We start from the raw sequence: 15,602 nt of genomic DNA on the forward strand, positions 1-15,602 counted from the left end.
GGCAGTGGTAGTGGGCACACGGTCCAGGGGACGGAGGAACAGGAACACAGGGGAACTGGGAGGGCTGCCGTGCGACAGGGGGCGGACAGGCCAAGGGAACCCACTCTCCACGAGGCCCTCTCCTCCATCTTGGGAGCATACCACCACTCCCAGGAGACGATGGCTATGGTCCTGGCCAAGTTTTAGGAGACCCAGCGCATGCAGGACGAACAGTATTTGGGGTTCAGGGACGAGGTCAGAACCATCAGCACCGCCCTGGCCACCATCGTAGGGGTGCTGAAGGACATACAAAAGACCATGAGGGACACCGTGGCACTCCAAGGGGCCCCTGACACTAGCATGGATGATGAACTGCCCACCACCTCCGCCGGCGCTAGTGGACAGGACGGCCCGCCACAAGACCACCACACCAGCACCCCACCCCCTGCAGACGGAGAACCACCCCGCAAGCGGTCCCTGAGATCTAGGAACAGGACAGAGCAAGATGGCAAGACCCCCACCAGAAAATGAGACCACCCTGATTGTCCTCCCACTGTCCCACTATGTTTCCCTGTCCAGATTGGAACTGCCCCAGCTCCACTTCCTATGCCCATATGGGCAATGCACCTGTGAGACTTATAGACTGGCTCTGCCATGGACATTCCTCCACCATCACCCATCACCATTTTGCCACCCCCTCCAATAATTAGCACTTCAATAAACACCCTTGAACCACAAAACAATCTGGAGTCAGTCTGTGATTTTGAAAATGTGTATTAGCTATGACAGTGACAAAATCCGTACTCAATAGTAATGTCAACATACCTATGTCACACATCACAAGTCCATGAAGGATGCAAGCAGATGACACACGTTGGTAACCACACCTGTGAAACCGTAATGGAAATGTATCACTCAGTTAGCAGATACTACTTCAAATAGACAGACAGGATAGAGGTAGAAGTGTGAAAGTGAATGTATTAATAAAATAATTGTTCTCACCTGTGTGTCACTGGAAATATTGCTGTATGACAGAGTCCCTGTTATCAATGTCTTCTTCCTCTGCTTCCTCCTCATCACTGTCCACAGGCTCCACAGCTGCCACAACACCGTCATCTGGACCATCCTCCTGCAGAAAAGGCACCTGGCGTCGCAAAGCAAGATTGTGAAGCATCGAGCAGGCGATGATGATCTGGCACACCTTCCTTGGTGAGTAGAATAGGTAACCACCTGTCATATGGAGGCACCTGAACCTGGCCTTCAGGAGGCCGAATGTGCGTTCGATCACCCACCTAGTCCGCCCATGGGCCTCATTGTAGCGTTCCTCTGCCCTGGTCCTGGGATTCCTCACTGGAGTCAACACCTGTTCACTCCTGTGGGGGGGGACCAGAGCCACATGGGTCCCATCAATGGCACCTATGATGTTAGGGATATGTCCCAGGGCATAGAAGTCACCTTTAACTGTCGCCAAATCCTCCACCTGAGGGAAAACGATGTAGCTCCTCATGTGTTTCAGCAGGGCACACGTTGGAAAACATAGGCTGGGACATCCCTGATGCCATGGCCACTGTTGTCTGAAATGACCCACTTGCTAGGAAATGGAGCACTGATAGCACCTGCACTTGAGGGGGATTCCTGTGGGATGGCGGATTGGTGACATCAGGTCTGTCTCCAACTGGGTACACAGTTCCTGGATTGTGGCACAGTCAAACCTGTAGGTGATAATTAAATGTCGCTCCTCCATTGTTAACAGGTCCACCAGCGGTCGGTACACCGGAGGATTCCGCCATCTCCTCACATGTCCCAGCTGACGGTGCCTAGGAAGGACAGCAGCGACCACAGAGTCAACAAATCCTGAGGTATGTACCCACAGCTACACAGGACACGACACTAAATACAATATCCTTCCTGTATGTGTGTTGAGTGTAGGCCTAGGTATGTGTGACGCAGTTGTAAATGAAGCCATGTGGGCCCCTGAAATGGTGGCTGCTTGACCTCTAAAGTGGGACAATGGGATGTGAGGTAACTGCGCTGACGTTGTACACCGTCGCAGTAGGCGGTCAAAGACAGCGGCGCAATGCTGCATTGGTTAACATTGGACCCTATGGGTCCCAGGAGCCAATGACGAAGTGCGCCGGCGGTGATGATACGCACCGCCGCGGACGTCACCGCCGCGGACGTCACCGCCATTTTCTATCTGTTCGATCACTCGATACCTGATCTTCGACAGGAGAGGACCTACACTGCAAGTGCTGCTGTGACCTCGGTCTGGAAGAGACAATGGTTCGTGCATCTGGGGAAAGGGCCCCTGCCTTCAATGCACAGGAGTTGGAGAAGCTCGTGGATGGGGTCCTCCCCCAGTACACGCTACTCTACGGTCCTCCAGACCAACAGGTAAGTACACAGAGAGCACGTTGTATGGGCTATGCCTGGGTGGAGAGGGCTGGATGTCAGTAGGAAGGGGGCAGAGTCCTACGAGCATGTTGAAGTGTGATTGCATGTGCCACATGGCAAGGGCAGGGATGTGGGCCACTCACTTTGATGGTGCTGTTGCTAATGACTTCTCTTCTTCCCCTGTACATGTCATGTAGGTCAGCGCCCACCAGAAGAAGGATATTTGGCGTGCCATCACCAAGGTCGTCCGGACCCTGGGGGTCCACTAGAGACGGAGCACCCACTGCCGTAAAAGATGGGAGGACATTCGCTGCTGAAGCAAGAAGATGGCGGAGGCTCAGCTGGGGATGGCCTCCCAACGTGGGAGGGGTGCCCGTCGCACCATGACCCCCCTGATGTTCCAGATCCTGGCGGTGGCCTTCCCTGAGTTGGATGGGCGCATGAGGGCATCACAGTAGACACAAGGGGGTGAGTATACTCACATTCTCATGACTTTGCGTGCAGTGGAGGTGTCTGGGTGGGGAGGAGGGCTGTGGGTTTCCCTAGGCCAGGGCGAGTTCCGTAGGCTAGGCCCCTCCGGAATCCAGGTCATGTGCCACTCCACCCCACCTCTGTAGAGTGCCAAGTACAGGTATACATGCCCCTGTGTCATCTATATGGGTAGATGACACTCATAGCCATGTAGGCAATATCCCAGGAATTGCATCTGTAGAGGCCAAGAGCACGGCGTAGTGCAGTGGGCTGCTGTGTCTGTATTGTCCGCCAACGGTAGCTGTAAGCCATGCACTCAACCTGTCTTTCTTCTGTTTCCCCACCCCTTTTTTGTGGTCTCCCTGTTCTGTTGTGCGCCAGCATCATCAGGCGGAGGTACAGTGGCACCGGAGCACAAGGGGTCTGCGTCCCACATGGCCATGGAGGGCCACACCACGGACACAGAATACACCAGTGGAACGGAGGGCAAGGGGAGCTTCACGTCGGTGACCGGATCAGCAAACAGCGACACAGACTCTTCCTCCGATGGGAGCTCCCTTGTGGTGGCGGCACCATCTGTGCGCCCCACTTCTACAGGTACAGCCGCCACCCCCCCTACCAGCACCGCCCTCCCAGCAGCCCCTCAGCCTTCGCTCCGTGCCCGCTCACCCAGGAGGGTGGGCATCACCTTCGCCCCAGGCACCTCAGCCCCTGCCCCTGTCACCCTGCTGCCCTCAGTGAGGAGGCCATTGACCTCCTCAGGTCACTCACTGTTGGGCAGTCTACCATTGTGAATGCCATCCAGGGTGTAGAAAGGGAGTTGCAACAAACAAATGCATTCCTGGAGGGCATTCATTCTGGTCAGGCTGCCCATCATCGAACCCTGAAATCTCTGGCCTCAGCACTGATGGCAGCCATTGTCCCTGTGTCTAGCCTCCCCCCTCCAACTTCCTCCACCCAGACCCAATCCCCTGTACCCCAGCCTATCCCAAGCACACCATCAGACCAGCCTGCACACACCTCAACACACAAGGGCAGCTCAGGCAAACATAGGCACCACACATCCCACAGGCACTCACACAAGCATCACCCACATACAGACACAGCAACATCCACTGCCTCCAATGTGTCCCCCTCGTCGTCGTCTACCTCCTCCCTCCCAGTGTCGTCTACACTCTCACCTGCATGCACTACCACTACAGCCACTAGGACTTGCACCAGAACACCCAGCACCACACCCCGCTCACCTGCACTCACAACCCCCAGTACCATTTACACGTCCCCTGTGTCCTCTCCCAGTGTGTCTGTAACGCCCCCTACCAAAGTACACAAACGCGGACACCCACACACCCAACATCCATCCACCTCACGACAGCCTCCAGAACCTGCACCCAACTCATCTAAAGTTACACCTCCTACAACTACCTCCTCTTCCTCCACTCCCAGACCCCCTCCAGCTACCCATCCCAGTGTTCGTCAGAAACTTTTCCTGAGCAACCTTGACCTCTGTCCCACCACTCCCACCCCTCCAATTCATAGGTCCCGTACTAGCACCTCAGCCAAAAAAAGTCCGGTACCAGTGGTGCGTGTTAGAGGTATGTGGAGTGCACCGGCCACCAGGGCAGCCAGTGTGACACGGAGCCAAGGCACTGCCAGTCCACCCCCTGTAAAGCACCAGAAGTTGGACAGTGCCCGACGGGAGAGGGTGAAGACTCCTGCCGGCAAAGCCGCCCACAAGGGTCCCGGGGGGAGTGTCGAGTCAGCTGTGCCCCTCCCAAGGTGGTGAAGGGGCAGAAGAAGTCTCCAAAGTCTGGGAGGAACAGCACAGTGGAGAAGGCCGCCATCCTCCCCGCTGGCCAGGACTCCACCGCCAGCCCCATCGTCACTGGTCCGGAGACCACCGCCAGAGTCAGTGACCTGGAGGGCAGCACTGTCGTCACTGGTCCGGAGACCACCACCATAGTCAGTGCCCTGGAGGGCAGCACTGTCGTCACTGGTCCGGAGACCACTACCAGAGTCAGTGCCCTGGAGGGCAGCACCGTCGTCACTGGTCCGGAGACCACCGCCAGAGTCAGTGCCCTGGAGGGCAGCACCATCGTCACTGGTCTGGAGACCACCGCCAGAGCCAGTGCCCTGGAGGGCAGCACTATCATCACTGGTCTGGAGACCACCGCCAGAGTCAGTGCCCTGGAGGGCAGCACTGTCGTCACTGGTCCGGAGACCAGCGGCAGTGCCGTGGAGGGCCCCGGCACCCACAGCCCCGCTGGACACTGAGGGACCGTCATACCACACACCGCTGCACAGGTCACAGACAGCAAAGTCAAGCACCGCTGAACAGGGCAAGCACCGCTGAACAGGGCAAAGACCGCCATGGCAAGCACCGCTGAACAGGGCAAGCACCGCTGAACAGGACAAAGACCGCCATGGCAAGCACCGATGAAAAGGTCAGAGACAGCAAAGTCAAGCACCGCTGAACAGGGCAAAGACCGCCATGGCAAGCACCGCTGAACAGGGCAAAGACCACCATGGCAAGCACCGCTAAACAGGTCAGGGACAGCAAAGTCAAGCACTGCTGAACAGGGCAAAGACCGCCATGGCAAGCACCGCTGAACAGGGCAAGCACCGCTAAACAGGTCAGAGACAGCAAAGTCAAGCACCGCTGAACAGTGCAAAGACCGCCATGGCAAGCACCGCTGAACAGGGCAAGCACCACTGAACAGGGCAAAGACCGCCATGGCAAGTACCGCTGAACAGGGCAAGCACCTCTGAACAGGGCAAAGACCGCCATGGCAAGCACCGCTGAACAGGTCAGAGACAGCAAAGTCAAGAACCGCTGAACAGGGCAAAGACCGCCATGGCAGGCACCGCTGAACAGGGCAAGGACCGCTGCACAGGTCACAGACAGCAAAGTCAAGAACCGCTGAACAGGGCAAAGACTGCCATGGCAAGCACCGCTGAACAGGTCAGAAACGGCTAAATCAAGCACCGCTGAACAGGGCAAAGACCGCCATGGCAGGCACCGCTGAACAGGGCAAGCACCGCTGCACAGGTCACAGACAGCAAAGTCAAACACCGCTGAACAAGGCAAGCACCGCTGAACAGGGCAGAGACAGCCAACTCAAGCACCGCTGAATAGGGCAAAGACCGCCATGGCAAGCATCGTTAGCCCATGTGAGGCTGGGACAGTGACGGAACTGGAACCGTCACGAGGAGTGTGATGCACTCTGGGCACCAGTCCCCCTCCAGAACCAGTGGAGAACTGCATCCACTACCTGAATCCTTCACAGGATGAAGCACTCTGGGAACCAGTCCCCCTCCAGAACCAGTGGAGAACTGCATCCACTACCTGAATCCTTCACAGGATGAAGCACTCTGGGCACCAGTCCCCCTCCAGAACCAGTGGAGAACTGCATCCACTTGAGAGACTGTGGCTTTGCACTCCCCAGGATGGTACAGTGGGCAAATCACCCACTGTAGAGACTTGAGAGACTGTGGCTTTGCACTCCCCAGGATGTAACAGTGGGCAAACCACCCACGGTAGAGACTTGAGAGACTGTGGCTTTGCACTCCCCAGGATGGTACAGTGGGCAAACCACCCACTGTCGTGATTTGAGAGACTGTGGCTTTGCACTTCCCAGGATGGTACAGTGGGCAAACCACCCACTGTAGAGACTTGAGAGACTGTGGCTTTGCACTCCCCAGGATGGTGCAGTGGGCAACCCACCCACTGTAGAGACTTGAGAGACTGTGGCTTTGCACTCCCCAGGATACATCAATGGGCATGGAGCCCTGTCGTGGATCTGGCTTTGCACTCATCCGGCTGAGGTGCCCCCCCTTCCCTTCCCCCTGAGGTGCCTGTTGTATTACTATCTGATGCCCCTGCAGTGGTCTCTCCGTTTGTGGACAGGTATCTAGTGTGGGCCTCGCCCATGCATTTTGGGCCCAGTGGTCCACGGACATTGAATTGTGCATACCTGCACTACTAATCGTGATGTATATAGTTGGAATGTGTATATATTTCTGTTTATATGAGCTTACTGTATTTTAATTCATTACAATAGTTATACTGATTCCCTTTTGTCTTTCCATTCTTCCGGGGGGGTTGTGGGTTGTTACTGTGATGTTTGGATATGCATTAATGTGTGTGTTGTAGTGGGTGAGGTTCGGGGTGGGGTGGGGGTGTTGCGTTTGTGTCCCCCTGACTTTTGCCTCCCCCCTCCCCTATGTCGTAGGTGCAGTACTCACCGTTGTCTTCGTCACCGCCATTGCCAATGTTCGTAGAAGACCAGGTAGACAAGCGCAGGGAGTATTTGGAGTTCGGGCTCCATGGTGCCCTCCTTCCTCATGGCGTGTGTTAAGGTGAGTGTTTTCCCATTGCAAAAGCTGTTTCCGCCGTGTTTTTAACCACAGTGAATCCACCCCGGAAAAGGTGGCGGATTGGCCTGTTGTAATAGTGTGGGCGGTACATTGTCTCCCGCCTGTCTGTTGGCGGTGACCGCCGCGCTGCTTGTCTGTACCGCCGTGGCGGTCGGAGTGTTAAAGTGGCTATCTATGTTGGCGGTTTCCGCCACGGTCATAATTCCCTTTTTTTCTCCGCCGGCCTGTTTGCGGTATTACTGCATCTTTAACACCGTCCGCCAGGGTTGTAATGACCCCCTAAGTTTTCAGCCAAACAGCTGATCTAAACAGAGAGGTGAATGTATTTCCAGCGGATCTGTATGCCTGCCACAACTGCATGCATGCATTAACAAATATGAATGTACAATAAGCTCCCAGCAGCAACGTAACTACCATCTTTCAGTTAACTTTGTACCCTTTGAAAAGGCAAATTCATTTTTTAAGTAATTCTTGAGTACTGGCTATGGGTAAACACTCAGTGAGATTAGAGAAATAATGATCAACATTGACGAAATTGTATTGATCCATAATAAATTAAATTAAGATTTTTCTGGTGAGACTCTACAGTTACAGAATTAGTTTTTGTCAGTCTAACAAAAAGAATGAGCCAATTATGGTGTTCTCAGCTGATCTGGCTTCTTAAGTTCTTGTTGCCAAAATAAGATCACAGGAGGCAGTAAAATCAGCAGGAACCATTTTAAGAGACGTCCTGAAAGATGTAGGTGCAAAACAGCACTAATGCAGTTTTGCACCAAAAGATTTAGCACCGGCTTGCACCATTTCTGAGCACCAGCCAGGCACCATATTTATGGAATGGTGCAAGCCGGTGCAAAGGGTAGACTAGCATTAAAAAAATGACGTTAGCCGGGTGGGGCTGGCGGTATGGAAGAAGGGGCTTTGCACCAAAAAATGACATTAGGTAGGTTAGAGTAAAAAAAATTATTCTAACCAGCCTACTGTCATGTTCTCACCTAAAACCATCCATACCACATGACTCCTGTCTTAGCAAAGACAGGAGTCATGCTCACCACCCAATTGGCAAGCACAGGGAACCAGGGTCCCCGGGGCATGGCCATTGCACCCAGGGTCATGTAGGGGGACCCATTTCAGGGCCCCCAATGGCACTTAAAAAAGAAAATACTTACCTGTACTTACCTATACTTACCTATGATGGGGTCCCCCCCTCCTCCGCTGTCCCTCTGGTGTGGTGTGAGGGCACCTGTGGGCTTATTCAATGGTGTTCCACCATGGAAATAGGCCCACAGGTCCCCTAACGCCTGCCCTAACCCAGAAGTTAAATAATGGTGCAAAGCAAGCTTTGCACCATTATTTGACCCCTTCCTCTCCCCCATGTGTGATTTTAGCACGGGGGGTTAAATATGCCACTAAGGACATAGAGTCACTTTTTGCACGGGCACGCCTACTTTGCATCTCATTGACGCAAAGTAGGTTTCCACATCCCAAAAATTATTTAACTCCATAAATTTGGTGCGAGACGGGTCTAGCACCAAAGCATAAATATGGAGTTAGATTTCCATCGAATTTGCATTAAAAAAATGACGCAAATTCGACACAAAACAAGTATAAATATGCCCCTTATATTTTTGACTTACTGACAAATTTTGTAATGCCTCAGAGCTCCGCAAATCATGGGAGTCAACAAGAATGCCTGATGTTGTCTTAACATTTTTACATCATTATTTAATATCAGCAATGCAAAACTGATGCAAACTAAAGTTCTTGATTTCGGAACAGAAGACGACAATATTGATGATGGCTTTGAAGATATAAGGGAAGAAGTAGAAGACAATCCCATGAACGGACAAGATTATGCTGTGCAGATACACTATTGTTTCCAAATCATGTTTTATGAATTACATCACAGCAAAAAGAAAACTCTGCTTCACATGATGACTGCCAACGCAGTCTATGACAAGTGAAAAACTAGAGAGCTAATCACTTCAATGAAAAGGATTGGTGTATCAACAAGTTATAATGACATAGCGCTGAGCAGGAACTTGTTAGCATCTCATGCTGTAAAATCTTGTGAATCCGTCAGCACACCACTTCCAAGTCACTTTACCAGGAAAGCATTTACAATTGCTGCTCTGGTTAATTTTGATTTTGCATACAGCTCTTCTTTGTCTGGAAAGTCCAGCACACATGATACTGTCATGGTGCTTTTTGAAGGCTGTACCAATCAAGTAGGTGCTTGAAAACAAGCTGTGTCAGCTTAAGGCATTAACAAACAAAGCTGAAAACGTATAACCGAACGAGCTTGCCATCATGTGCCAAATCACTACAAACCATCAATACATACCAGTCTACCAGAAAGTTTCAAAGTGGCTGATGACATGGATCTTCTTCCTAATGCTGCGGTCCACAAAGCAGATTTAACAGAATTTATCATATTGCTTATTCGGTGCAGACTGAAGGATGAGAAAAGCCAGTTCCTCTGTTGGCTGGAATTCATGCTCTGATCTCCCAGAATACCTTCCCACTGAAGAAGGCTGGGTTTTTACTAGTAATACCACCTCCAGTCACAAACTACGCAACAGCATACACAGATCTAAAATAGTTCCGAAATGTGCATGCTCACCTTGAAGACCAGCCTATCCGGCCAATTATCTATGATGAAGGTGTCTTCCATATTGTAGCTGACATGTTTATGAGCAATCCAGTGGAATTTGAAAATCTTCATCCAATGGTGGGTGTTTTCCACATGACAAAAGTTGTGTTGTGGTGTGTAGCAAGTTATCTCAGTAGATGTGGAATAGATGATGCATTTATTGAGGCTGAAATCTTTGAAAGCAAAACTGTCCAGTCAATACTGAGCAGAACTCATTATGTTCATTAGTTATGAGGGATGCTCATCATTTCTGAGGTAACAGAAACATTGTGTTAGAATGCTTTCTGGAACAAGAATGACAAATTTGGCTCTGCATATTTTATCTCAGAAGTGAACAAGGCACATGGCGTGCTTCATTCAAAAGACATAATGCAAAACCGTGCAATTTTGAATATACTCTGTTCAAAATTTGAAATCCTGAAAACCCAATTTGTAGAGTTTGTCAAAGAATGTGAAGAAAAGTCAGAACTTTGCAAGTACTGGGAAATGTTTTACACATGGTGGCTCTAGTGAAAATCTTGTTACATGCTGATTGTGAGGCTGATTGGAGCTGCACGTGGAAGACTGTGGAGTAACTCATTACTGTGTTTCACGATTTTTAATGCATAAACTGCCTGAGATATCGGCCCTGGTATTTGGAAACAGTAAAGAAGCTAGAGGTGGAAAATCAAACCTCTACAGAAAATTCACCCAAAGACATTTTGTGGTGAAAGACAGACAAGGGTCAATGGTGTGGCTCCAGATATGAAATTAGGACAGACAATCCAGAGATCACAGAAAAACTCCAAGGGAATGTTGGTCAGACACGTAAGACTGAATATGTTGCTCAATGCCAGATATTGTACCTTGAAGTCCTTTCTATATGCAATGTTTTTTGAGAGATTCAAAATTAATGGACCATTGTGAAACTGTTCCTCACCACAAACGTTTTAAAAAATATTTCTTTATTGGCATTTCTCTTTTCTATACATTAACAATTTTCCTTCATCATGTTTCACCCATACGGGATAGGTATATAGTAGGATTTGTACAGTATTTATGCAGCTGCATTAAGCACACTAATGTGGCAAAACAAGTACATCAAAGAGTGTCAATGCAATCCATTATATGTTGTGTGCCCAATTCCAACTGTAGGGGTGACAATATCTGACATTGGATTGTTTTCACAGCAATCTGTCACTACAAACTGCATATGGGGAGGGCTATTGTTGTGTAGTGAAAGGAGCTCATTGTGATGAAGGGGTAAAATAAACTAAAGGTTGGTGCCATTTCAACTGAAATGAAATGAATGAAAGAAAATTGAGCAGCTTTATAACCAACTATAGGGTATCTCGTGTTAAGGCAGAAATCAACATTATGGTAGTTTACCAGCAGCCCACCAAGGGAAGCAGCATCTGCCGGAGGTATCCCGCTTTAGTCTTTCTGTGTATCAGGCAGAGTGTCATTTTCAGGGTTGTAGTATGGTCGTGCGTCAGGCACTAAGTGGTAATGGCTAGTAGGGTTCTTGGCATCAAGATTCTCTGTATCATCTATGTCTGGTCTCTTGTTCAGTGTGTCCCTGTGGTGTTAGAGTTCTGTATCATTATCACTTCCCTGTTCTGACAGAGTACTATTATTTGGGTTTAATAAGGTTCCCAATCTCTCGCTCCATAAATCTGCCATAGGGTGCTTTCTGATTTATCATCTATCCTCAAACTGAAGTGCCCTTTCCTCAGCTTCCGCCCACTGTAACATCTTGTACCCACTCATCATATAAAGAACCATTATCGATTTCCAGGTCATCGCAATATGGCACTTGGCTAGAGCCAGTGCCAGGTCTAGAAACTTAGATCCCACCCTAATTTTTTTAGGCCTCAGGAAAGTACCCAATAGGCCAACCTCTATATCATGTAGGATATTGCACCCAAGAGTGATGGTGCAATGTTCTCAAAACTGCTGTCCAGAATACCCTGAGGACGGGGCAGCTCCAAGTCATGTTGGAAAAATATGCATCCAGCTGTGGAGCACCCTGCATCATTTTCATATACCACTGGAGTCTATGTGGGGTAAGGTTGGTCATGTAAAGGAAGTTACATTGAGTATATTTGAGCCTAGTGTTACGGGATCATTTTGGGATATGCTACTATTTTGTTCCATTCTCTGTCAGTAAACTCCTTCCCATGGATATTAGCCCATTTAGCTCTCAAGGCAGCCAAAGGTTGGTGTTCCATGTTGCTTAATGCTCTATATGCTCTATAAAAACAAGTGACTTGTTGGTGTGAGGTAACCATCGTCAGCAGTAACGTAGGGTATCATGTACCTTAGGCTTTTCCCATCTACAATGCCACAGGTCTGCAAACGTTTGACGCAAAGCTTCGTAATTAAAAATTTGACCAAGGGTAATACATATTGTTCCATAAGGTCACCCAAGGGCATGAGCATCCCCATTTGGAAACAATCCCTTACTGATTCAAATCCTGTGGTTGTCCAAGCAGACAAATTAGCTGTGGTAAACAGAGTAACCAGTGTACGATGTGGGAGACCAACCATTGGGTCCCTGGGGGCGTATGTAATCACCTTTCGATTTCTTACTTGGCATCATTTCCAGCTATGCAATGTCACCTTCAGTAAAATGGTGGGATGCAGAATATTTACATCCCAACTGAGTAACTTCGGCAGTATAAGGTCTTGGTAAGGAACAAAGGGTATATGATCTAAAGAGCTACTGTGTGAATCATCAATCCACTTCGAGATCCACTGCAATTCTGCAGCCAAGTAATGTAGCTCAAAGTCTGACACCCATAAGCCCCCTTCATCTAGTAGGCACCGTAAAGTCTTAAGTGAACCCTGTGTCTACCTCCGTCCCACATCATATCTCGCAGCAGTAAATCTACTTGTTTGAACCAAGTGACAGAGATATTTATTTGAAGGTTTACAAAATAATACAAAAGGCAAGAGAGAACTACCATTTTAGACAAAGCAACTCGTCCATCAGGGATAATCTCAGGGCTAAAATATCTATATAGATTCAAAAGAATTAGGCCAGGAGGCAGCCCGGGCCTGGTGTTTTTCCTGAGCCATCTCCGTGACCACCTGTTTGATCTCCCGAGACGTTATGGACCCATTAAAAATTTCCTTAGCTGCAGGGGGCAGTTTCAGTAGCTGTAAACGTGCAAGGAAGCACGTTTGTAACTTGGCAGGTAGAGTATCTGGGAATCCATAAAGGGTATTGTAGTAGCTCCAGAATTCATCATTAATGGTACCTGGGGCATGAATGTGTGATCCCCCGGCAGGGTGAATAAGTTACACCAGAGGCCATCCTGACTTGCCTTCCTAATTGTGTGCCCTAGATATATAAGTCCTGTAGTCAATGCATTTCAGTCTGTGCAAAACGTCATAGTGCTGTTTATGGGCTCCGCAGAGTTTTAAGCTAATGGAGAGGTCTGTTTGTTTGTCACTCTACAGTGTGTGATTAAAGGTTTGTAATGTGTGCAGTTCTTTGTGTAATTCTCGGCTAAAACCCACAGTCGGGTTTAGGCATTGTCCTCATACCACAACCTTGAAGGCTTCCCACTCTATCAGGGAAGGCGAGGCAGACCCTTGGTTTAGCTCAAAGTACTCCACTATAGCAGTGTGTAATAGTTCTCTATAACTATTATCCTCCAGTGTGGCAGGTTGCCATCACCATTGGGGAGTCACAGGTCTATCGGTTAGGGGGTGGAAGGTTAAAAGAAGAGGGCTATGATCTGAGAGAGTGCACCACAGGTATTCAGTGGATTTCACATGATTGCTTAACCTCCCAGAGCAAAACATTCCATCTATTCTGGTGTGTAGACCATGGATGTGTGAGTAGTAGCAATAGGTCCATTCACTAAACCCCACAGCAAGTTTATGGGCCAGGGCCCGCTGGAGGGAGATGGAACGGTCCAAAAGAACATCACCCACACAATTAAAATCACCTCTCAGCAAGAGGTCCCCATGTAACATCAGTCCCGGTGGTGACAATAGGGATTGGAGGAATTCCAGTTGATCATGATTTGGTACATAGATAAACCCAAGTATCACCCCTTTACCCATTAATCTGCCATGAATCAGTATGTATCTCCCATCTCTGTTGACCAGTCCCTTTATAAGTTAGAAATGGACTCCAGGCCTGCCCATATCAGTACCCCTCCTGTGTATGCAGAATAGGAGGTTGCATAAAGCTGACCACGCCATAGGTGTTGCAGGCGATCAATCTCTACCTGCATAATATGGGTTTCCTGCAACATCGCTATATGTGCCCCCTTACGTCCCAGGTAATGGTAGATCTAATGATGTTTCACAGCGGATCCCATCTCCTGGACATTCCATGTTATACACTGTAGGATCTGTGGCGTATCCACCATCAACTTAGGAGCGGCATGTATCGCTATTCCATGGGTGCCACACGTACCAAACATTCTGGTTTGTCATGTGTCCATCTACCTCAATCCCAGAGAGCCCTAACAAGGAAAAAACAATCAAATCCCCAAATGCTCTCCCCAGGACTGAATGGCAACCGCATTCTGCCCAAACATAATACGTTCCAGAAAGAAAACAAAGCCAAAAGCATAGATCCACCATACCCTAGGAAGAAGTAAGGTGGTGGGAGTGAGGCGTGAATAGTTCGCTGATCATGATGTTAGTCTGGCCCAGTGGGTATGCTTGCAACCAGTGCATAGGGTATTCAAGTTTCTGGAGCCCGGTCCGATCTCCACCACTCTTCGGTGGTGGCCAGGCAGGGCTCGTTCGTTTCCCATGTAAGGGTTGGGGTGTTAAGAGTATCTGTACTGTAATACCCATCCTCAGGTCCACTGCCCATTAGACTAGGATATGCCTGGGCACTTAAGTAGAGTTGTGTTGTATCAGAGAGTGTAACCCCGTGCTGGGCCACAGCTGTAAAGAGTATCAAATAAATTTGTCAACCATTCACAGGGTTACTACCATATGGCTGATCGCTCTGTGTCAGAATCCATTACCGTCTTGTTGGAGTCTGTTCCCAAATCACGGTCTGAGCCATGCTGCACAGCCAGGTCCGCCACTGTCAGGAGAGCTGCAGTTTTCTCTTTATCCGCTTGTTTTATGCTTCTTCAGGGTTTTCACAAAAGTGTGTCTTATCATCCACGATGAGTTTTAATTTGGTGGGGAACATTGAATACCTTTGTCCCTGAGCATTTATTTCACTTAAGTGTTAGAAGTTCTTTTAGCTTGGAGCGCAGCTGCCAGTCCTCACTTGGTCAGGGCCTTCCAATCAAGTGCATCACAGCAGAGTGTCCCTGTCTTGGAAGTGGAGCAGTTTAGCAACCACTGTGTGTGGTTGCCTGCCAGGAGCTTGTACTCTATGGTCTTGTTCCATCCCAAAAAAGAGAGTGAGGTGGGTCAGAGCTATGATTGATTTAATCCAATTCACAAGATAAGTCACCATATCATCAAGATAAGTCACCATATCATACCCTTTGGTGCCTTCTGGAAGGCCCACTGTGCAAATCTTGTTTAATCTGTGTCAGCCTTCCAAATCTTCCAACTGGTGCTCCAGAATGTGTACTCTGTCTGCCAAAGACTCTACCTGTCATTCAAGATCTTTTTATGCTTGGCAAACCTTTTCATACCCCCTTCTCTACTTAATGTACTCTGACGGACAGTTTATGGTGTTCTGCATGCAGTAGTCCCAGGCCTACTGACATGGCGTTGATATCTTGCTGAAGGGCAGATTTAGGGGGTCATTCTGACC

Source organism: Pleurodeles waltl, chromosome 7, assembly GCF_031143425.1.
Source record: "Pleurodeles waltl isolate 20211129_DDA chromosome 7, aPleWal1.hap1.20221129, whole genome shotgun sequence".
In the NCBI taxonomy this organism is placed as follows: domain Eukaryota; kingdom Metazoa; phylum Chordata; class Amphibia; order Caudata; family Salamandridae; genus Pleurodeles; species Pleurodeles waltl.